The sequence below is a fragment of the Heloderma suspectum genome, chromosome 3, assembly GCF_057233095.1.
Source record: "Heloderma suspectum isolate Gila_16-S chromosome 3, 16-S_ref, whole genome shotgun sequence".
NCBI lineage: Eukaryota > Metazoa > Chordata > Lepidosauria > Squamata > Helodermatidae > Heloderma > Heloderma suspectum.
The window spans coordinates 6,336,429-6,358,197 of NC_139460.1; the positions used below are offsets into that span (position 1 = coordinate 6,336,429).

Sequence of the window (21,769 nt, forward strand, 5' to 3'; positions counted from 1 at the left end):
TAATATTATGGGGGAGGGAGTTCCACAGGGCAGAAGATCATGCACAAGGATTTGAAAGTAGCTCTTTGGGGAATGATCCAGACTTTTGGGCAAGGTGGAATTAGTTTTTTTAAATCTCTGTTCAGCAACTGGGCAACCAGCTAGACCAGGGGTCCCCAACCTTTTTAGACCTGTGGCCACATTTGGGAATTCTAGAAACTGCTGTGGGCGCCACCCCAAGGAGATGTGGCTAGTCACACAATGGCTGCCATGGGGCCTGGCTAGTCAAAAGTGAGCTAAAGAGGTGGTACATGTGGGGAGGGGTGTAGTGAGGCTAGAGACTGGGAGGGAGGGGGAAATAGCAAGGTAAAGGTGGAGAGGGGAGAGAAAGAGCAAGGCTGGAAGCAGGGAGAAACAGCAAAGTGAAGAGTCGGAAGAGAAAAGGCAAAGCTAGAGGCTAGGCAGGGGAGAAACAGTGAGCTAAGGAGATGGGGGAAGAGGAGAGAAACAGTGAGGCTACACGCTATTGACCTTTTTTAAAAAGCTACTGTGCCACCCAAGATTAATCTCCAGCTTTGCTAATATAAAAATTGCTGTGTTTCTCTACTTTTCTCATCTGCCTACCAAGGAGCCTGTGTGTTTTGCCCAAGGTTGGAGACAAATCCAAATAACTAGCTTTTATATTTCCAAAAAAATGGGGGAAATCAGCCATGTGTGTATCTTTGTCTGACCAGTGGTAGGTGTAATGTCAAACCTGGACTGCAACTCCCACCATCCCTGAGCATTGGCCATTCTGGCTGGGGCAGATGGGAGTTGCAGATCTGGAGGGCCCCAGGTTGGAGAAGGAAGTCTGCGCTACTTCCTCCACTCTGCCTTAAGACATGGACCATGCAGACCTCATGACTTCAACATCAGGTCAGGCATTTCTTCCCTCCACCCCACCCTCTGCTTTTCATAATATCTTGCCTGATGAAGAGATCTTGAGATCTCCAAAGCTTGCGCTCACAATGCTGCATATTTTCAGTTGAAACTAATAATGGTCCCAAAGACTGCAGATGTTGATCTATGTCATTACCATGTCCTTAAAAAGAATCTACATGGTTTAACTGTGCAGAAGTGCACAGCAACTTTCAAAAAGCAAAAGAAAACCACAGAAGCACACTCATCTTATCCCCACTACCACCACCACCTCTGGAGAAAGACTACTTCTCAAACACTACTGCTGGATCAAGGGTTGTGTTGTTGTTGTTGTTGTTGTTGTTCAGTCGTGTCTGACTCTTCGTGACCCCATGGACCAGAGCACGCCAGGCCTTCCTGTCCTGCGCTCTCTCCTGGGCCGTGCTCAAGTCCATATTCATTGCATCAGTGATGCTATCTAGCCATCTCATCCTCTGCCGTCCCCTTCTCCTTTTGCCTTCAGTCTTTCCCAGCATCAGGGTCTTTTCCAGAGAGTTTTCTCTTCGCATTTGGTGGCCAAAATATTGGAGCTTCAGCTTCAGTCTCTGTCCTTCCAATGAGCACTCAGGGTTGATTTCCTTTAGGATGGACTGATTTGACCTCCTTGCAGTCCAGGGGACTTGTAAGAGTCTTCTCCAGCACCACAGTTAGAAAGCATCGATTCTTTGGTGCTCAGCCTTCCTTATAGTCCAGCTCTCACAGCCATACGTTGCTACTGGGAAAACCATAGCTTTGATTATATGGACCTTTGTCGGCAAGGTGACGTCTCTGCTTCTTACTATGCTGTCTAGGTTTGCCATAGCTTTCCTCCCAAGGAGCAAGCGTCTTTTAATTTCATGGCTACAGTCACCGTCTGCGGTGATCTTGGAGCCCAAGAAAATAAAATCTGTGATTCATCCAACCCAGCATTTCTCATGATATACTCTGCATAAAAATTAAATAAGCAGGGCGACAATATGCAACCTTGTCGTACTCCTTTCCCAATTTGGAACCAATTGGTTGTTCCATGTCTGGTTCTTACTGTTGCTTCTTGACCCTCGTACAGGTTTCTCAGGAGACAGGTAAGGTGGTCTGGTACTCCCATCTCTTTAAGAATTTGCCACAGTTTGTTGTGATCCACACAATCAAAGGCTTTAGTGTAGTCAATGAAGCAGAAAGAGACGCTTTTCTGGAATTCTCTTGCTTTCTCCATGATCCAGCGAATGTTGGCGATTCAATCTCTAGTTCCTCTGCCTCTTCGAAACCCAGCTTGTACTTCCGGTAGTTCTCGGTTCGCATACTGCTGAAGCCTAGCTTGTAGGATTTTGAGCATAACTTTGCTGGCATGTGAAATGAGCACAATTGTACGGTAGTTTGAACACTCTTTGGCATTGCCCTTCTTTGGAATGGGAATGTAAACTGACCTTTTCCAGTCTTGTGGCCACTGTTGAGTGTTAGCCTTGTGATCCATTCCATGGGGTTTTCTTGGCAAGAATACTGGAGTGGGTTGCCATTTCCTTCTCCAGTAGGGCTGTGCAAATTTTAAACACCCAGATTCTTTCCTTTGCCCCAATCATCCGACTCAAAGTGGGAAAACGGCAGCCATCAGGGCTTCTTCATGGACAGGTAGGGTGGCCATGTGTGCTACTTTACAAAGGCCAGGGGAAGGTCCTAACTGGGACCTCAGTTGAGGCTGGTGGTTCTACACCCCTGCTATGTTCTAACAGGTCTCCAGTCCAAGCCCAGCTTTAAGATTAAAGGTGCAATCCTATGCATGTGTAGACAGAAAAAGTCCTACAGCTCCCAGTGTTCCCCAGCCAGCTTCTGTCTAAACATGCATAGGATTGCACCGTAAGAACCCTTAGAAAGGAGAGCATCAGGGGCCTTGAAGTCACCCATCAACACCACCTGGACAGCAGACTCAGCACAGAAGTCACCTAGTCCCTGTCTTCCCCAGTAGGGTGAGATGTGGGGAAGATCTTGGAATTGTTGTCGATCACAAGCTGAATATGAGACAACAATGTGATGTGGCTGCAAAAAAGGCAAATGCTCTTTTGGGCTGCATTCATAGAAGCATAGCTTCCAAATCCCGGGAAGTACTCGTTCCCCTCTACTCAGCACTGGTTAGGCCTCATCTGGAATACTGTGTCCAGTTCTGGGCACCACATTTTAAGAAGGATGCAGGCAAACTGGAGAGGGTTCAGAGGAGGGCAACAAAGATGATCAGGGGACTGGAAACAAAGCCCTATGAAGAGAGACTGAAAGAACTGGGCATGTTTAGCCTTGAGAAGGGAAGACTGAGGGGAGATAGGATAGTGCTCTTCAGGTATTTGAAAGGTTGTCACAGAGTGGAAGGCCAGAATCTCTTCTCAATCATCCCAGAATGCAGGACACGGAATAACGGGCTCAAGTTACAGGAAGTCAGATTCCGGCTGAACATCAGGAAAAACTTCCTGACTGTTAGAGCAATATGACAATGGAACCAATTCCCCAGGGAGGTGGTGGGCTCTCCCACATTGGAGGCATTCAAGAGGAGGCTGGACAACTACCTGTCGGGGATGCTTTGACCTGGATTCCTGCATTGAGCAGGGGGTGGGACTCGATGGCCTTGTAGGCCCCTTCCAACCCTACTATTCTATGATTCTATGTACTGAATCCCTATTTAAATTAGAGCAACTCTCTCTAAATTTGCATCTCTACATATAAATTAGCATATGCACTTCTTATGCACATCTGGGTCCTCTTTTTTTTGATGATGGGTACGTAAGTGGCCAACCTATGGGCAGACACCTCTTCCTAACAGTCAGTCATCTTTTTGTGCAAACGTGACCACAGACACACACACACACACACACACAAGCAGCTGCCAAAGGGCTGAAGCAGACAAAGGAAGAGCAAATTTTCCTGAACTTTGAAGAAAAGAGCAACTCGGAAATAAACAGCAGGATGTGATGAAGAGGAAGCAACATCAACAGCAGGTGTTAAAATAGCCACTTTGCTCCTCTGTGACTCAAGAAAAGGCATGGGGGGGGGGAGATGAGATGTTATATAAATGAAGTGTCAGATCACGAACTGCTTCAGGATCACTGCTAATTTGTAAAAAAACAGTTACATGTCATTACAGATCCTGGACAGGATGGCTTGGTTCACATGTAATGCTAACCCGTGGTTTATTTAATCTAATTTAATTAACCTACTCAGGGTTTGTCTGGTAGATGATTGAACAACCATGGGTTTCTCAATCCCTGGGTTGTTTCGCTCCTCCTTTGCCTGCTCCCTCCTTGTATCACAACAGTTTTTCTGGCACTGTAGTATTTGGAATGTAGAGAGGACAGTTTTTGGGTTTTTTACTGCTCTTGCCTGCCGCCTCTGAAGCATGGTGAAACAACCCACAGTTCTGGGTTCACACGTAATGACAATCCATGGTTTCATCAACCCAACAACAAACCATGAACTAGTTCATACATCATTATTCTTGGGTTGTTTAACCCAAGAATTGCCGGGGTTGAACAGTAGTGAGCAAGCGTGCTGCCTCCTGTCCATTCCTGGGTCATTATTGTGATGTCCGAACCCAGAACCCTAGCTTGTTTAACCCCTAAACAGCCCAGAGTTCCAAGGTCAAACATCACAGTAGCAACCCAGGAATGCTCCTGCATGCAGGAGGCAGTGAGCTCACTCGATGCCGCTTGGTCCCAACAATTCCAGAGTTTAAATAACCCAGGAATTGTCACAATGAATGAACCAGGTCCCTGAGCCCTTTTACAAAATTGTTTGTGGTTAACACCCATGGTTTGTTAGCACAGCCATGTTCACACATCACCACAACCCTGAATGGAACAACCCATACCATGGGGATGGGCGTCAGCTATTGGGAGGTATAGAAATGTAATAAATAAATGTATGAACCAGTTTCATCATACTCAGTCTGGTCAGTTGACCCATTTAGGAAGGCTGGGAGGAAAAACCCTCGTGTCCCAAAAGGCTTTTGACTGACGGATAGGTGCATAGCTCAGTAGGACTGCTCCTGCTTTGCATGCAGAAGGTTCCAGGTTCAATCCCTGGCATCTCCAGCTCAAAAAAAAAGGAGCTGGCAGCAAAAGACCCTGCCAGTTAGCATAGACACTAATGCGCAAGGAGGCCCCATGGCCTGACCAAATATAGGGGGGCATCCCACGTTCATATGAAGTTCTCAGAGGGGTGGCCATGTTAGCCTGCTGCAAAATTAAATTTCAAAAATAAGTTCATTAGTCTTTAAGGCGCCACAAGACTCTTTGTTGTTTATGTTCATACAATTTACCAGGCATTGGGAATGATGTTGCATTAAAACTGCTTTCCATTTTAAAGTAGGATTTTATTGTTGACTGGCTTATGGCCAGGGGAGGAAAACATTTTGGGTGTGTGGGCACATGTGGCAATTTCATAAACAGCCACGGGCACCACCACAAAATGGCTGCAATGGAAGGCGTGGCTAGTCACAAAGGACAAGCAACCTGCCCAAATGACTGTTTACACGGCCCAGAGGGGGCCTGAGTCTCAATACACTGAACAACCCATTTGAACCCACCGTTTTAAGCCCCTTTTTCTCTCCCCCCCTTCCTTTTTCTTGGTGACTGGGTGCGCTGGAGAGGAAAGCATCTGTCTGCAGCCGCCCACTGTGTCTGTTGCTTGAGAAGGACCCTGGACCCTGCCATGTAGCCCAGAGGCATTACTGGGGAATGAAGAGGTAGCAGCTGGAGACCCACACTCTGCTTGGAAGTGATCCCAGCTGCTGGTAAGGAATGTGTCAATTTAGAAAAAAAGTGGGAGGGTAGAGCACCCTGGTGGGCACCAAGGAAAGGGTCTGCGGGCACACGGATGCCAACAGGCACCACACTGCCTGCCCCTGGTTTACTGTAGTTTGGTTTTAACACTGCAATATTTTAATTCTAACAATTGCATTTATACTGTGAGCCACTCCGAGGATTCCAATTTGAAAAGCGGGATAAGATGTAATAACTAACTAGTCCAACTTCAGCACTGAATGTATAAAAAAGTCTTTGGAGAAAGTAAAGTGCGATCGGCTGAGCAAAGTGAGCCTTCGGTTTAACAGGCCTGCTTGGCGTTCTCCACTTTCTTTGTAGCTAACGGACAGATGGAGTTTCGCAGGGGGCGGAATAGCCCTGAATTTGAGACGGCGAAGCCTTCAAGCAAACCTCTGCGGCTGTCAGAGTTGCACACATCGTGCTCAGCTTGTCTGAACGAAGCCAGGCCTGCTGGCACTCCTAGGTACTGCCTCTGCCATGGTACATCCCCACAGCCCCCTGAGGGAGAGGGTCTGGCCACTCCATCCCCCTGAGGGGGGCTACCCCACGGCAGGGGGAGGGAGAAGATGAACAGGGCGAGGGGCAACATCATACATCTCCCCCAGCTTCACACTGTGTGGACCCCAAAGCTATATGCTGGTTAGGAAAATGTGCCCCCAGTGACTGAAGATGGTACTGCAGGCTTCAGACAGACAGACGCACTGAAATTAATTAATGTGTTTTCCAAACAAAATAACCCCAAAGCTCACACCCCCAGGGTCCCCTGAGGATGCATGCCAAGTTTCAGGTGCCTAGGGTTCATGTTCATGGCACGATGGTGATTAGAGACAGTCAGACATCTTTCTTGATTGTTATACATGAGACATCTCTGTAAGTCAAGAAAACAGATGTATAGATTCCCCACCCTGCCTAAAACCAAGGATAACAGAGCCAAACTAAAGGCACATACAGAAATTGTAAGTTAACATGCAAGTGTTAATTTCTGTGAACCGCCCAGAGAGCTTCAGCTATTGAGCGGTATAGAAATGAAATGAATGAATGAATGAATAAATAAATAAATAAATAAATGCCCACCGAAACGTAGTTTACTGGATAGCAAGAAGATGAGACGGAAATTTACTTGGGTTGCTACAACATCCCACTGCATCAAATGTGGATTTTTGCCAATGTGCCCTCTCTCTCTCTCTCTCTCTCTCTCTCTCTCAGTACTTGTTGTTTTCATCAACACAGATTTCTTCTGTTTGGAGGAAAGGAGCCCAGTTTTTCTCCTCTAAAGCATCTTTGTTGCAACAATAGAGAAGCAGCCAAGGCAAACACAAGAGTGGGAGACGCAGCCAACGGGGGCATGGATGGCAAAGGCGTGAGTCACAGCAGCATCTGCCAGAAGTAGGCCAGGCCCCACATTTCATGCGGAAGAAAAACAGGGAAGTTACATGATGAGCAATTAGTGGCCTGGGGTTCAAGTCTGGACCCCTGAACTTCATGTATTGTTCACCCAAGTCTCTCTGCTCCAACCAACAGGTGGAAACAGATCCTGTTCAAACATTACAGCAGCCCTTTCCAACCTGGCCCCCTCCAAATGGGTTGGACTACAACTCCCAGAACCCCCCAACCAGCTCAGGAATGCTGAGAGTTGTAGTCCAAAACATCTGGAGGGCACCAGATTGGGGAAAGCAGCTGTAATGATTATACATTCTTCCACTGCCCTCTAGATGAGGAATGTGCTGTTGCACTCCTGTCCTACTTGTGGGTTTCCTGTGGGCAGCTGGTTGTCCACTGCGTGAACAGAGTGCTGGATTAGATGGACCCTTGGTCTGATCCTGCACAGCTCATCTTATGTGGAACCTGTGGCTCTCTAGATGTTATTGGACTCTGGAAAGGGATGATGAGAGTTGGAATACAACAATATCTGCAGGACCATGGGTTTCCTACCCCTGTTCTAGGTTTCTCCTCCCCCCACCCCTGCTCTTTCCCTATGTAGCTCACTATCTTATTTTATGTATTAAAATAATGTTATCCCACCTCTCAGTCTAAGGCTCTCAAGATGCCCAACAGCATTTTAAAGCATATCAAAAATCAAAATAATAAAATATCAACTCGGTCAGCAGCTAGAAACAAAAGCAATCACTCTTTCCATCTGTTTTGAACTCCAAGTACTATGTAACGTAAAAGATCACACCCCCTCCAAATCGGAGAGGCAAATGACCTGATGGATGTAACACATGGCACATATACTGATTTAGCAGGTCTAATTTGGATAGTCACAATTTGCCTGAGCTTTGCACGCCCATGTTTTCCTGAACTGGTCTTGCGCTCCATTTGGAATGTAATTCAGCAGTTGCTCTACAAGGCACGGCTGGGATGGGGTGGGAGAGCCAACAATGGACCTTCCATCCCACAGCCACAGATGGCGACCAGCTAAGGAACAGAAGGATCATCCATCCCCAGACCTTCTCCAGTCGATTCCCCCAGCAGAGAACAGCCAGGCCCTTGGGCTCGTCACATTCTCTCCTAGCCTACCTCACAAGGTCATTGTGAAGATAAAATGGGGAGGGGTGACCCATCCATGTCACCCTGAACATTTTGGAGGAAGGGAAGGACAGGACCTTGGAATTCTCGCCTACTTGACTGCAAAGCAGTCTTGGACATGGGCGAGAAGTTTCCAGCAACCTCATGACTACAGCCAACCCCCCCCCCCCCCCGCCGAAAACCTTCCTTCTGGTAGGCTCCGGATGCTGACTACTTTGCCATTGGCTTATGAGCCTTTTCGAACTCAATGGCCAATCAACACAAGGGGGAGATGTCAGGCTCCACCCCTCTCAACCTACACCCATTCACTCGACTGACTGTCTCTAGAGCTGTAGGTTCAGAGGGGCCTTTGCAGGGCTTCGAATAATGGGTACAAATGACACTCCATCTGCATCCATTATGTAGAGTAGTCTCCCCCAACCTGGTGCCCTCCAGATGTGTGGGAAAGCAACTCCCATCATCCTCAGCCACACTCCCCCAACACATCCGGAGGGCACCAGGTTGGTGGGAGGCCAATTCAAAGGTTCTGACTGCTTGAAGATGGTCCGGGTAAAGATCACTGAATGTAAACAGTACAGCAACTGCCAGACACATTTCACTTTATCAGCAGGGGCTGTTTCCTTGCTTGGTTTGGGGCAGGATCGAGCCGACACTTGGCAGTAACCGCAGGACTGCCTCCATCCAACCACTCAAGAGTGTGTCTGGAAGCATGCCGTGCCTGCATTTCCCAAACGTAGCCTAACGGTAGGTCTTTCCCTGGTCTGGGGGCAGGGAAACAGGCGCCCATGGGGGAAAAGAATCAGGCCGGCTCAGGTCCATCCAGCAGGCCACGCTGCACACAGACGACCCAGAATCCAGCCATGTGTTTCTGGGCCAGCCTTGGGTGCTTCAGCTCGACTTATGCAGGGCCCAACACAGGAGACAGACCTGAGCTCAGGGAGAGAAACAACTGCCCAGTTTTCTTAATCTATTAATTATCCCATGTTTCTTCCAGAGGAAACGAGACATAAAACAACAAAAAAGTGCAGGTGCCAACTTTAAAAAGTACCAGACAAATATACCATAATTTGGATGGATTGCAGGTCTCAACCATTCCAATTACATAGTGCTTTACATTCTCCTTAGACATGGAGATTGCAGGGTGCAAGGGGGTGGGCGGGGGGGCAGAGAAGAGAGAAACCACCTTTAATGTTCACATCCTTTTGAGAAGACAACAAAAATAGAAACACATCTCAATTAGTGCACACAGAGAGATCAAGGAGTCAGTTCCTTTTGCCAGCATGAAGGCTAGAGAGCCACACCACAGTGGGGTTGGGCAAGGGTTCGAATTCTACCTCAGCCAGCAGATTTTGTTTAGATAAAAAGGCAACGACTGAGGAGAGACATGATGGAGATTTATAAAATTATGCATGGGAAGGGGAGAGAGAGAAGTTTTCCTTCCCGTCCCATCCTACTAAAACTTGGAATCACCCAATGAAACAATTGGCAGGAGATTCAGGATGGACAAAAGATAGATCACAGAATCATAGGGGTGGAAGGGGCTTACAAGACCAGCGAGTCCAACCCCATCTCAATGCAGGAAGCCTGATTCCCAAGCAGTCTCCCATCCAAGTACTAACCAGGGCTGACCCTGCTTAGCTTATTTGGTGGTAACCACATAGCTAGTACAAGACGCAGCCTGTTCACATGGAATTGCGGCAAATTGTGGGTTGTGGGTTGTGTGTCTGGAGCGTGCTGCTGTTGCTTTGCATAATCAACCTCTGAGCAGCCTGATCAGAGCTTGTTTTGTGACATGTAAACCCATACACTATGGGTTATTCATGGGTTAAACAACCCACAGATAACCTAAGAACAAATTGTAGATTTATTGTGGGTTGCTGTGGAATTCAGTCCTCAGGCTGAAAGAGGCTCTGAACCTCAGCTGTATGTAGTTGCGAGAGTCTTGGATCGAGGAGAGGTTGGACTAGGTGACCTCCAAGATCCCTTCCAATGCTATGAACCCATGACTATCACATGAAAGCTAATCTACAGATGGAGTATATCTTCACTGAGCACTTGGATAAACCCTCATTTTGGGGATAGGAATTTTAAACAAAACAAAATCTGCCAGATTTATGCAACATTCTGTTTCTGTTTTATGCGACCTGAGTCAACCTGCCCTTGAGGGCCCATTTTATGTTTGAGCCACATTAAGTGTTTTGCAGCCCTGTGGGAAGAGACTCACAGTCTGCAACCCCTCTGGATTTGTGTCACTCTGCACGCCCCCCCCCCCCCCCCGTGCTTACTAGCCTGGCCACAAAGATTTATCTACAGTATCAAAGGAGTAACTCTGGAGAAAAGCAAAACCCCTGCCCCAGGCTGTTTGAATCCGACCCTTCAAGGAGAAATCGGTGGTGGTGAATTGCTCATTATCCGAACAGCGGCAAGTTTTGGAGGCGGCAGCAGACAGAGCTGTTGCTACTGCATTGCAGATAAACCAAGAGGTAATGTCTCACCCATTGCGAGGTTACAGCTAAGGCAAGGATTTCTGGCAGAAAGCTCATTTTCCTAGTCTGGGGAAAATGGCTTGCTCTTGGAAAGGAACAAGCTGTGACGTTCAGTGAGACTGCATTTCCTTGTGCTGTACACAGGAGTGCTTTAGGGCGCGATCCTATGCATCCTTAGACAGAAAAAACGTCCTACAACTCCCAGCATTCCGCAGGGAGCATGGTTGGCTGGGGAATGCTGGGAGTTGTGGGACTCTTTTTGGTCTAAACAAGCATAGGACTGCGCTCTTTTAAAGAGAGATTTCTTTAAATTTCTTTAAACAACAATTTCTTATTGTTGTTTCAGCTTTTTGACTGCAAACAGCCCCAAGGGATTAAAATAAATAAATAAACGTAGCTGCACTTTCGAGGGTGGCTACCTGGGCTCGATCCTGGCTTCCGCATTCCCCAAAGGCATGGCTGGAGCCCAGCTCCTGGCCGTGCTGGGAGGGCTGACCGCAGCTGCCGTTTCGAGCACACCGAGGTGCTGCTGCTACACTTGTAGGGCCCACTGAGCTGGTGCAGGCAAAGTTCAGACAATGCAGGAGCGACCCAACCACAAACCCTGGAAGAGTTCAAATCTCACTTTGCTACAAGCTCACTAGGAGCCTTAGACAATCTGTTATTCCCCCATGTGCAATACAGGATAATTGCACTGTTCTCCCTTAAAAGACTGTTGCTTGGATAACTGAGAGGTTCGCTGAAGGAGCTTGTGTCCCATCCAGCAAGGGCGACTGGCATGCCAGAGCAGCTTCCACGAACCAAACCAGGCGAAGCGGCTTCTCCGTTACAGCCAGCGGAGGCTGGCAGCTCGGATGTCATTGGGGCGGTGAAGCCGCTCTGGGTTTCAGACAGAACCAGTCAGAACTCTAAAGGAGCGATCCACAGTGTAAGGCACTGGACTGCAATGTTCACCCAGCCACTTCAATGAGGCCTGGATGAGGCTTCCTCTGCTCCACGTTGGCATCTTTGAATCCAGAACACTTGGCTAGGTGCTCGTGACTAGAACTAAACGAGGAGTCCAGCGCTGAAACATCTGCACCCTGCCTTTCAGTCAAAGGTCCTCAAGGCACCTCACAATTACAAAATTTAATTGGGAGGGGTCTCAAGGCTTGTGGGGGCCTGAGGCGTGGCTCCATTCCGCTGGAGCAGTTAAACTCCAAGGCTGGCACGCTTCCGCAGGAACCAACGCTGGTCCAAGAAAAGGCACCTCCTGTCTTCTGGGACCAAGAAGGAAACCGCTGTCCATTGCACCCCAGTGGGAAGAGTGCACTGCGCATCACAGCACTGCAGTGGAACACAGAGTGGACAGATTTGGACAAGGGAGACCAAGCCCCAAATCCATGCTCATCAGCAAGGTTCACCGGGCTGCTTTGGGCTAGTTTCTCACCCACCTATCTACTTCACAGGACTGTTGTGCGAATGGGGGATGGGGCTAGGTACCCTGCCTTGAGCAATTCAAAGAAAGGGTGTGGAAAAATGTAGTCAGAACCTATTTTCTGAATGGCTCTGGAGGTAAATCTAAAAGGCAGTGCCAAATTCCTCGCCAACCAGAATCTTGGGGTTACTGTTTGGAAGAAATCCTTTATAGAGTGGGAAAGGATTTGTCCTCGGTCTGAGGGTTTCTGGAGAAGTTATTCCAGAAACCTCCAGACTAGGAACCCACCAGAACAGCGGCACCACGTATGTGGGATTTTGCCTGTATACTGATGAAGTGAGATCACCACACCATGTCACAAGCCCACTAGTGGACATTCCCTCCTACAATTTAAGTGACAGGCAGGGGGCCCCTCCCCCTGAGATATTTGTGGTACTCATGCTTCCTTGCTACTTAGAATGCCCATTTCACAGAATGCTTTAAAATGCCGGGAAGATACAGGTGTTTAAGTCAAGCCTTCAGCACTGGCTCAGAGTAAGTCATTCGCCACGCCCAGGCCTGGGGCTGCTTTGCTGTAAAACGCGGCGCACGCGCAACGGAGGCCCTATGACTAAATGTGAGATGATGAGCCAAGAGAGTCGATGAAGAAAGCCCGGGGTGAATACCGAGAAAGCTGGCTGCCCAAAGGAGAGGGCGTTGACTGACGTTTCGCTGTGGCCGCTGAGGGGTTTCTAAGTATTCCCTGGGCTTCCTCCAGCACTAGCACAGCCTCCAGAGGAGCCATCCCCAACCTGGTGCCAGGTGTTGGACTACAACTACCATCATCCCCAGCCAGCATAGCGATAGTCCAACACATCTGGAGGGCATCAGGGTTGCTCTAGAGCCCTGCAGCCAACATTTCAGCTAGTAAGGGTGCAATCCTGTGCACATTTAGACAGAAAGAAGTCCTACAACTCCCAGCATGCCCCAGCCAGCAGTGCTGGCTAGGGCATGCTGGGAGTTGTAGGACTTTTTTCTGTCCAAACGTGCATAGGATTGCACCCTAAATTGCCCACACACATCTGCAAGCCTTAGAAGAAACTCTTTGCCCATCCCTGATGCATAATCTTCCTGTCTCTCCAGTTTCTCCCTTGCCTGCTTCCTGCCCATCTCTCACTCCATTTCCACCAAAGTGGACTGTACCTCTTCAGACTACTGGTGTGGACTCATCATGATAGCACTCCTTAATACCAAAAAGATAAATAAACCCATGCACATAGAAACTTAGCATGTAATGGAAATGGTCTTCTCCCTGACATGCTAGGTTACTATGTACAGGGCTCTGAAACATATAATATAGAAGAGCATTTAGTCATACAAGTCCACACCTGTAGTCTGACACAGCCAACATGGCTGTGGATGATGGGAGTTTTAGCCCAACACTTCTGGAGAGTGCCAGTTTGGGGGAGGCTGCTGTAGAGTGTTAGTACCCTGTTTTTCTCCCATGGCCACTATTTCATAGAAATGGTTCTCCCCCTGATCTCCATCTCAGTCCTTCTTCCCATTTTATTTTTTCTTACTTAAAACCATTTAGATGCTACTTTTTCCTATTAATGTCAAAAGTGATTCACAAACTAAAACACAAGTCTTCCCATGTTCTCCCCATCTCAGCAAATTAGTGAGTCAACATATGAAAACTAAGTTAATTTGCATGATTTTTTAAACACATTGGCAGGCTTCACATTTCTTCTTCAGTGCGTAATTTGGATTGTTGCGGGGGGAGCTGCTCCGGCCACAGCTTTCTCAAAGGAGTTCAGCGGCAGGTTTCCGGGAAGAGAGCCTTTGCGTGCCCTGTAATTTACGAGCTTGCAGAACTAAGCATTCCTTCCTAAACCACTACACAGACACTTTCCCTACCAACATCCCTTTTCACACAGCCTGTCATTTTAAAAAATGTTTTCCAGCACTGACTCAACAGAGGCATGCCAGACTGCCGAGACTGCAGGATGAACAAATGAACAGGTGCCGCTGGCGGTTGCCAGAGGTCCCTGACTTTCGTGGGCATTATTCGGGATGTCTCCTCACATCATGGCTCACCTGGAGCGCCTGTATTTTTTACCTGGAACATTTAGCCTGCATCCTTGGCCTGGCTGCCCACCTTCCCAAAAGGCCTACAAACGGTACAGCTCCCTTTCCCCTTCAGCAACTGTAACATCTGCCTCCATATTTTATTTATTTATTGCATTTATACCCCGCCTTTTTTCCTCTTGCAAGGAACCCAAGGCGGCTGACATTATCCTCTTCCTCTCCATTTTATCCTCACAACAACAGCCTTGTGAGGTAGGTTCAGCTGAGAGTCTGTGACTGGCCCAAAGTCACCCAGTGTGCTTCCATGGCTGAGTGGGGACTAGAACCCGGATCTACCAGCTCCCAGTCCAACACTAAGCCCCAACTTAATTCAGCTGGGCTTATTCCCAGGTAAAAATGTACAGTAGGGGCATTGAACCTCAACTCAAATGTGATACTCGCGGGTACCCCAGAAGGCCACCTCACCCTGGCCCCACTCTCTTTCCTTGCGCTGCTGGTCGTCTAGAAGTCTCCCTGCCTCTGCACAGGATCCCCCCCGCCCTTCTGAAAGGTTGAGATGCCTCTCCTAAGGCAGCTAAAATATGCTGGCATTGTTTTATTTTAAGCTAAAATATGCTGGCATTGTTGGTATTTTCAGCACCCCCCCCCCAAATGTGACCCCTCCACTCCCGAGAGCTTTTCTGAAATTGAATTTGGCCCTTGGACTAAAAAAGGTTGACACCCCTAATGTACAGGATTGCAGCCTACTGCAAGTGGGAACAGAGACCAGATGACCCATTTGATGCATTCCAATTATGCAACGTTGGATAATTGGACTATACAATAAGTGGATTATGCCATTATGCAAAACTGGTCGGCCACTGTGTGACCAGAATGCTGGACTAGATGGACCCTTGGTCTGACCCAGCAGGGCTCTTCTTATGTTCTTAACATAACTCATGCTCAACTTAGAGTACACTGAAACTTTGCATGCCAAAATGTGGAGTGGATGGGTTCCCATGGGGCTCACAAGTTGCTTGAAAAGCCTATTTACTGAACTTTTTCCCCACTGTTTGCAGCAGTTGGCCCCCTCTGCTGCTACTCTGGTGTCATTTGCACCCCACCCCAGTGATCCCAGCCAACCAGGGAGCACACAATAAACGTGACATGCCACACAGCCAACTAGATTTCGCTAGATGATGTCACGAAGCCAGCTCAGAGTGAGAGCAGAAAGCGCTACTCTCACACTGAACGGGTTTGGGGGAGGGAGTTGAACTGTGGACAGTTCCCCCCCCCCCGCCCCCATATGAACCGCTCCTCAAAACTTGCCAAGAGGGTGAATTTTGTTGTGGGAATCAGAAGTGTTCATGAAACACACGCACTGCTGGAGAGCCTGAACAAATCCAGTGAGAGTGCATTAATCTCTGACTAGCTGTCTGAACTCCGTTTCCATGGCTGAGCGCCAGTCAAGCAGGCACTATGGAAACTTACAAGTCAAGATGTCCACCGTTTGCTTTGATGCAATACAAACAAAGCCAGTTTCTGAATATTAGTGTATGTTGGCGCATAGAGAGCCTCTCGCAATTACTCCATGTCGTCTTCATGCTACTCGTTCCAGACACAAACATCCAAAAAACAATTAGTATTCTATATTACCAGATAGAAAGGGAATGATGCCGGTCTCATATATCAAGCTGTGTTTGTGCTGCTCATCCCACAGCACTGGTAAAATTTCAGGGGAGGTGTGGGGAGCGGTCGTTCCGCTAATCCCGCATCCTGTTTCCTACAGTGGCCAACCAGCTGCCCCAACGGGACGCCCACAAGCAGGACGCGAGCGCCCAGCAGCCTCAGCCCATGTTCCCCAGCAGGAGGCATTCAGATGTGGAGCTGGGAGATCTGTGGCCCTACAGAAGTTAGGCTCCAGGTCCTATCAGCCCCAGACAGCACAGCCAATGGTGTGGAGTGGCATGTTGGGAGTTGGAGTCCAACACCTGGAAGACAATAGGTTTGCCACCCCGGCTTCATGTTCAGAGCCCTGCTGACTTCTGAATACCAGATAATGATCGTTAAAATTTGGAGAGCGCTTCTGAGAGCTCGAAGCAATTCACGCACACTCTCTTGTGGTATGCCTTACAATAACCTTGTAAGGTCAGTATCCACCTGGGCTCTTAAGTCCTTAAAAGGCGAAGCAGAGAAAGACACAGAGAGCCCACATCCTGCCCCGCTTTCCATTTTCATCATTCAGAACAACACTCACGGGCTGAATCCTGAGATGAACCTGGATTCCTCTCAGCTACATAGTTCAAAACCAACTGGAGAGACACTGGGAGACCAGTGAAGTAAATCCAGTAAATCCACAAGTTTTTATAACCTGTTCCTCTTCACATGGGAATGATCCACCACTCCCAATAGCTTTATAGGACCCAAGTGTTCACTGCTGCCAATCCTAAAGCAGCTGGCTGGGGATGCTGGGAGTTGTAATCTGACACATCTGGCAGGCGCCAGGTTGGGAATGGCTGTGACCTTTATCTACATGCCTGGAAGTAAGCTCTATCGAACTCAGTGGAGCTTACGTCTCAGCAGAGACGTTTAGGACAGCGCTATAAAGGCACAATCCACTGGAAACAGAAACGCCTCCTGTGCGCGGCCCATTGAAAGGGGCAGGAGCGACACAAGAGCATGCTCTTGCTCCTGCCCAACACTGGCCTACCTCAGTGGGGCTTCCTCAGGAGACGTTACTAGTGGGCTTGTGCCCCGACACTGCAATCTGTCCCCATTTGCCCTCTTGGGCAGTCTCTCGGCTGGGATCACCCCAGCTGAGAATGCAGCCCATGGAGAATAGACATCTGTGTATCATGAAGCTGTCCCACTCACAGGGGGTATTCTTGACATACCTAAAAATAACATTAGCCAGACTCAGCGTTAGGGTGTGAGTATATATACATATTAATCTTATTTTACACACACTCAGCTCCCTTATTCCAAATGTGCTCGCAGTTGCCATATGTTGCTATTCATAGCAGTCTATGGTCTTGGGCGTGGGGGCATCTGGTCACACCACACACAACACATTATTTCAGAGAGAACATGTTGCAGCATGGAGAGTGTGTGCGTGTGAAGTTGGCCTCAGGCATGAGAACATTCCAGGTATAGACCCCTATTCAGCTCTGGGTTCACGGTGGGTTGCAGCATCAGAGGCAACCTAGCCCAAAGGAGAAAATGGAGAAAAAGTAAGGCAACCTATCTTGGGAAAAGATAGCGGGAGAGGGCCTTCTTGGTGGCTGCCTCAAGGCTCTGGAAATCCCTTCCCAGGGAGGCGAGAGTGGCACCCTCCTTGCTATGTTTCCGCAGGCAGGTAAAAAATCCTTTCTTCTGGCAGGCCTTTGGGGATAGCTAGTCTGGACCTGTGAGACTATGATGGATTGATACTAATGTTTACATTGTTGCTGTCTTTTAAAATTTTGATATTTTATACAATTATATTATCGATGATTTAATTATATTTTTAACTTTTGTATATTTCTATTTATATGTTTTAACTGTAGAAGTTTTTAATGCTGTAAAGCCACCTTGAGTCCCAGTATTGGGAAAAAGCCGGGATATAAATACAACAACAACAACATGCTGGAAAGAAATGTATAAATCAGCTTTCCTTAACTGAGTACCCTCCAGATGTGTTAGCCTGTAAACCCATCATTCCTAGCCAGCATGATGGGAGTTGTAGCTCAACACATCTAGAGGGTGCGAGGTTGGCATAAGTAGATGACCAGAGGACAGAATAAACCAGAGGTGGTAGTTGAAATGAACATCACAGTACATAAGGAGGAAGCGTCTGCATCAGTTCACACTGCAAGGTCGAACAATTTTGGTGCTATAGTGAATGACCCCTGGGCTTATATACTTCCTTCTCCCTCACTCAGCTTAACAAACAAAAAGGGAAGGAATTTAACAGCAAACTATAGTTTGCTGTTACATCTGAGCTGGCAAATCATGGCTTGTGCTTGCCCTCCAAACCAGATCATAAACCTGGTTTGCAAGGCAAATGTAAATGATGGTTCACCAGTTTGGATGAAAACGGCCAGCAAGCTATGTTTTAATGTAAAAAAAATGAAGCAGCTAGTTAAGCTTAATATGGGAGGGGAGAAGGAGAAAATAAGTGTGCAAGCTCCATTATTTATTTTATTTATATTCCTCCAACCCGCCAAAAAATGGCACTCAAGGCAGCTAACAATAAAAACCAGATTAAAAACAAAATTAAAATATAACATAAGAAAGAAGTTAAAAACATAATGCAAGCCCAAACTCCAGTTTAGCATTTCACATGAATTGCCCCATTAATTGCCCCCTGTGCATGTTGGACTTGCCTCAAAAATTATTTTTGCACTTCTTAGCATGCACACCGACCTCACCATCCTAAGCATAGATTTACTCAAAAGAATATCACTCAGTTTTATGGAAGTTAGTCTCCAGTGCACCGGTGCAAAACCTCTTTCAGCTTGAGGGCCAAATTCCATTTTGGAGAAGCTCTCGGGTCCTGCATTCCAGTGGTGGACGGAGCCAAAGGCAAAAGGAGTGGGGCATTTCAACCTTTCAGAATGGGGGAAGACCTGCACCAAAGTTAGGAAACCCCCAAATGATGGGCAGTTGGGGGGAGAAGGGGGTGTGGCCATTTGGGGAACCCCAGAGGGTAAGATTTGGCCCCTAGGCCTGGGGTTTTGCACCCCTGCTCTAGTGTTTGGGATTTCAGCCTCACTCTGTGCTGACTTGATTCCAAGGAGGGAGCTGCCACAACTGTTATAAGGGGAGTTTTAGAAGGTGCAGCTTTTCCCAGCCCTTCCTGACAAGCTCCTCTGACTGAAATTCCTGCTCCTACGCAACTCTGAGAGGTAAAAGAGGCCTCTTGCTGTTCTCCTTCACACTTGGCTACCCCACTTATCACATGGAAGTCTGCATTTTTTGGTATGCATAGTGCTCGTGCCCTCACAAGAGTACAGTCAAGGAGGCTACTTGCAGGCTGTTATGAGAGATACCAAACCACACCATCAAAAAGCAGCCCTGAATACCAAAAGCAATACAATTTTGCTGTTAATTTGCCAACTTCTCTTCCCCAGTAAGCTCCTGTGCCATTAACAACTGTGCGACAAGGAGAAATTCAGCAGGAAAAAAACCCTTTCATGCTACATTACAGATGGAGAGTTAGGAAAAACTTTACTGGCTGACTTTCCTCCTGCTAAGCAGCTGGTAAGAGCACAGGCGCCCTGCCAGGGGAACGGTTGGCAACCCTGCTTCAGCATAGTTAAGTCCACTGGCAGGTGCAGAAGTACCTGCTTAGGGGGGAAATACATGGCGTGCCTAAACAAGATGCCATCTATACAATTAAACTTGGACTTTGGTCTGGACAACTTGGGTTCAAAGCACAAGTGTGTGACCCACCACACTTTCATGCATCTATCAACAACGCACAATAATGTGACAGTCTGACCTGTCCGTGGCCCTGCACGGCATAGCTTATGGCTTCACTGAGTTACGCAAGCCCCTTCGCCACAACAAGGCAGCGATCCATGAAGGGGACCCCAAAATGACCACTAGTTAAAAGCAGAATTAGACGAATCCATGGAGGAGAAGAGGGCTAGTCTTTTATTTCACATTCATTTATTTATATAGTGACATCAGCACGCATCGTGGTTTACCGAGTACGAGAGGGCAGCTCTCTGCCCCAAGGAGCTTACAATCCAGAACTTGCCGTAGCGGAAGGAGAGGGACACTGAGGCAGGGGAGACGGGGGAAACACAGGCAACTGCTTCAAGCTATAGGCGCTTAGGTTCCACTGCCGTCGCCCACAGGAGGAAGGGGCAGGCAGAGCCTCAGGCTTCCCCGAAGACACGGGATCCGGAGGAAGCAAGAGGCGCGGCGCCACAGCGGGGTGCTGGGGAGTCTACCGGGGGCTCTTCACTCACAGCCGCTCCACGGAACTTCGCCGTGCAGCATCAGCGTAGCCCTGACTACCAGGCGCCAGGGAGAAAGAACAGCGGGCCACCGCTGCCGTCCGCCCCGGCGGGCAAACACCCAGCCCGGGGCATCGGCCCGTCGGAGCCAGAACACGGGGCTGGCCGCGCGCCGCGGCTCGGCCTGAGCCGGCAGAACCACCCCGGAGGCCGCTGCAGGGCCACCAGGGCGCGCCACCGAAGTCGCCCCTGCGCCACCCGGAGCGCGGAGCCTCCCGCCCGCGGGCGCAGCGCGCCGGGCGCCCCGGAAGCGGCGGCCCGGGCTGCGGGGGGGGCGCGGAGCAGACAGGCGCACCGGGGCGCTCGCGCAGCCGTCCTCAGCCCGGTGCCCCTCGGCCGTGCCGGCCACAGGGCCCCGCACCCCGCGCTGCACCCCCAGGACCCCACGGCTTGCAGCGGACGGGAGCTGCCGCCGCTGGCTGGAACGGCGGGAGCCGCAGGCCAGGCACCCGGGCTGGGCCGCGCAGGCGTCGGCCGAGGGGCGCCCGGCGGAGCGGGGGCGTGAGGGGGGCCCGGGCCAGTCGGGCCAAGGGCGCCCGGCCCGCCCCGCTCCGCCTTCGCCGCCAGGCCCCAGCGGCCGCCCAGGTGGCCGCGGCATCCCCGGGCGGCTCGGGCAGGGCGGGGCGGGGCGGGGCCGGCTCCTTACCTGGGCGCAGGGCTCCGCGGAGGATCCGGCTCCCAGGCGCAGCCAGCCGCGCGCGGACCCGTCCGACCCCCGGGAGCAAAGCTGCGGCCCCGCGCCGCGCCGCGCCGCGCCGCCGCCGCCTGTATGAATGAGCGGAGCGCGCGCGCGGCCGGCGGCGAAGTAGCGCTCTGGCGCCGCCCCTCGCGACGCGTCGCAACGGCCCGGGCCCCGCCCCCTCCGCGCGTCACGGGGCGGCGCGCCCCCGCGAGCCCCTCCCGGGCGGCCTGTGGCTCTCCCGCGCCGCCCTGTGGGGACGGGCGCGAGCGGCGCGGGGCGACGGGTTGGGGGCGCGCGTGGCGCCCGCAGCCTCCCCCCAGCCGGGCCCTCCCGCGGCGGGGCCGGGGGCTCCTGGGTCCGGGGGGCCTCCGCTCTGGGCTCAGCCTGGACCGGGCAGAGCTGTGCAGGAGCTCTCCAGGGCGCGGGGCCCCCCTCGGCCGCAGGCTCAGCACCTCGGAGAGCTCCTCTAGAGCGCCGGGTGGTTCTGGCTGACGCCCGGAGCGGACTCGCAGCCCCACTGCCATCGGGGCCGCCAGCCTCCCCTGCCCTCCAGATGTGCTGGACTACAGCTCCCAGCATCCCCAAGCCAGCACAGGTCTGGGGAGGGCTGGCATAGAGGGTCAGCCTGAATACTCGACTCCCTGCCCGGAGGAAGGGGCTCCATCCGAGGAGGGGTACCGCTGGTGGCCGTTTGTCCAGCGGCTCCTCGGAGCGGCTCCACTTCTGACGTTTTCTAACCAGCGTACATATTCATTCGCATCAGAGATGTATTTATCACATTCACAGGCCACTCTTCCAGAGGTTGGACTGCAAAGCCCATTATTTATTTATATTGATTGATTTGATTTGTGCCCCACCTTTCTACCAAAAATGGCACTCAAGGCAGC

General features: G+C 50.0%; 1 protein-coding gene across 1 annotated transcript in view; it reads right to left on the reverse strand.

Moving 5' to 3' along the window:
- RELT (RELT TNF receptor) overlaps positions 1 to 21,041 on the reverse strand; it is an 82,332-nt gene extending 61,291 nt beyond the window's left edge. The window contains exon 1 of the mRNA XM_084842408.1: positions 20,847 to 21,041. The gene's annotated coding sequence lies outside the window, so the exon portion shown is untranslated. The remainder of the gene's footprint in view (positions 1 to 20,846) is intronic.
- Between the last annotated feature and the right edge of the window lie 728 nt (positions 21,042 to 21,769).